Raw genomic sequence first — 2,969 nt, 5'->3', positions numbered from 1 at the left:
AAAAAAAAAAAAAAAAAAAAAAAAAAAAAAAAAAAAAAAAAAAAAAAGAAAAAGAAAAGAAAAGAAAAGAAAAGAAAAGAAAAGAAAAGAAATTGTTCTTTGAAGCAAATCCCATCTTAGTTGTCTGGAAATCAGCAGTTCAGTTCATAGGTCAGCAACAGCTCGATCCACTTGCAAACACTTCACCAAGGATACACCAGCAGTCAGTCCAGTTAGGTAGTATCGGGATAACAGCATAACCTAGCAGAGACAGCCAGGCCTCAGCCAGGCCTCAGCCAGGCCTCAGCTGAATGACTGAGTCAGCAGGAGGGCTTGGTTCAGCAGGGATGCCAGGAGCAGTTCTCAGCTGTGCCTCTCTCAACAAGGTGAGGATCAGCGACATGAGGGACCAAGAAGCGCCGCACAGCTAGCTCTACAAGCAACCCAAGCCCCTCTCACAGGTCACTACGTCCTATTTATACTCCCTCCAAACATCATGTGTCCTCCACAGGTTTTGTCTCACCATGTATCTTGCCTCAGCAAGTGAGTCTGTCTCAGCAAAACTCCATGTGAGTCTATAGCAGCTGACATCACTCTGCCAATCAGCCTGAGCCCACAGAAGCCACAAGAAGCTGCCAGCACACCACCAGAAGTTTTTTGGTGTGTTTCTCTCTGTGGAGTCCCGACGAATGGAGCTCAACTATGCACTGTAAGGCCAATCAATACATTCGTTGTCATTCCCAAAGAATCCTTTATCGCATGTCCGTTCATGTGCTTGCTTTAGCAGAATATCCTTTCACCTGTGTCCTCTTCAGCGGAATCTCGTTTCACTTGTCTGCTTTAATAAAACACCATCCGATACATCTAACTTTCCAAAGAACCCTTAAGTTTACACTTCAGATATCCGCTAAGATTGCACAGCTGGCAAGGTCGAGATGACCATCGAACAGCAGAGTTTCAGATTCTCCATTTGGATGGTTTCTCCCTCCACTTCTCTGAACTCCTTTCTTAACAAGCAGAACTTCAGATAAACCCTTAGCATTGGTGCTGACAGAGGCATGTATAGAGCTACGGAGAGAAGAAACTCCAAAGCCCAAAGACTGGTAGAAGGAATGGTATTTGAAGTTTGAGGTCTAAGGCTCCCAGAGACTCCAAGACTCTGGGTGGTTTCTCAGTGCAGGGCAGAGAACGGCTTCTATGAGGGAGGCGGACACAGAGATTGTAGCAGTGAGTTTAGACTGGACTGCTTTGTGCTCCCGGTGGATCGCACCCACCCAGGAGCCATCTTTGCATCCGAAAATGTTAGACACGCATACATTAGCTTATTTTTCAAATGTCTTGGCTAACTCAAAGCCTGGGCACGCCTAAACCTTCCCCAGCTACCCCAGGCCCAATCAGGGAAGTGGCCAGTGGCCTCTTACTGGAAATCTCACATGGCTGGTTGGCTTTATCTCATGCCATTCCTGCGTCCCATCCTTCTTCCCCAGGTCATGGTGATTCTGCCTGTCCCACTGTGTCCTAGCCTGCCCAATTCTAAGGGTCCCACCCCATCTCCCTTGTACAGCTATTGGTCGCTGGCATCTTTATTGACTGATCAGAAATCAATTGGGAACAAAGACCTTCAGCATTTGGATACGCAGATTCCTGATTTAATCAAAGCATTAGAACCAGTCTCTAACAAGAGGCTGACAGCCCTGGCCCTCTCCCTGCCTCAGCTGCAGTGTTATGCAGGCCCCTCATTGTCCCAGGAGCCCCACAGTCTGCCGTGGAGCCGCTCACAAAGCCCTTCCCACCAGGCGTGTGGTGAGCCCTGGCCCTCTAGATGTTGATCAAATGCAGGCTGGGTGGAGGAAAGCAGCACCTGAAAGTGTCTAAAGGAAAGTAGTCACCCATGAGGAACTGCATCCAGGGCCCCCCAAACCCCAGTGGGGAGCAGCCTTTCCAAAGCCCCTGGGCCTCGGAAGCTGCTGAGAGCTAAGTTTCTTCAGAGCAGGCAAGATTGTCCAGGCAAAGGGGGTCTCCACAGACTGGATGAAGCTAAGAGTTTGGCAAGGAGAGATGATGCTGGGCCTCACTCCCTACACACACAACAGTGTTGCCACGAACACCCCTGGAAAGATTTAAGGCAAGAGGGTTGGGCTTAGGGTAAGTCTATCGGAATCTGCCTCTGAGAGATAAAGAGAGACAGACAGACAGAGACAGAGAGACAGACATACAGACAGAAACAGACTGACAGAGACAAAGAGAGAGAGGAAACAGGAATAAGAGGAGAAAGAAAGCTGTGGCCCAGTTGGTCGAGGGCGTGCCTAGCATGCAGGAAGCCCTAAGTTCCATCTGCCTCGGTACATTAACTTTGTGTGGTTACACATCTGTAACCCCAGCCCTCAGGAGGGGGAGGCAGAGACATTAAGAGTTCAAGGCCATCTACAGAGCCAAAGGGAGTTTGAGGCCAGCTCCAGCTGGAGAGTCATTTCAAAATGGAGAGGAAGAGGAAGAGTAGAGCGGGAAGAGAAGAACAGAGGGAAATGAGGAAAGGAAGGAAGAGCAGATGGGAGGAAACAGTATTGGCAAGGAGAGATGATTCTATATTCCCACCCATTAGTATTCACATATGTGCAAGCATGCGTAGACACACAGGTACATAGGAAGGGAAAGAAGAGAAGCAAGAGGGGAGGAAAGGATCTGTGGTGGTTTGGATGAGAATGGCCCGCCCCCATAGGCTCATACATTTGAATGCTTGGTCCCCAGCCAGTGGAACTGTTTGGGAAGGATTAGGAGGTGTGGCTTTGTTGGAGGAGGTGTGTCACTGGGAGTGGGCTTTGGGGTTTCAAAAACCCATGTCATTCCTAGTTGGTGCTCTCTCTTCTAGAATCTCCCAGTGAGGGGCTGGGAGCATGGCTTAGTGGTAGAGCCCCTGCCTACAGTCCCCCAGTGAGGGGCTGGGGGCGTGGCTCAGTGGTAGAGCCCCTGCCTAGAATCCCCCAGTGAGG

This window comes from Mastomys coucha, unplaced genomic scaffold (genome assembly GCF_008632895.1).
Source record: "Mastomys coucha isolate ucsf_1 unplaced genomic scaffold, UCSF_Mcou_1 pScaffold21, whole genome shotgun sequence".
Lineage (NCBI taxonomy): Eukaryota > Metazoa > Chordata > Mammalia > Rodentia > Muridae > Mastomys > Mastomys coucha.
This window is presented reverse-complemented; position numbering follows the sequence as displayed.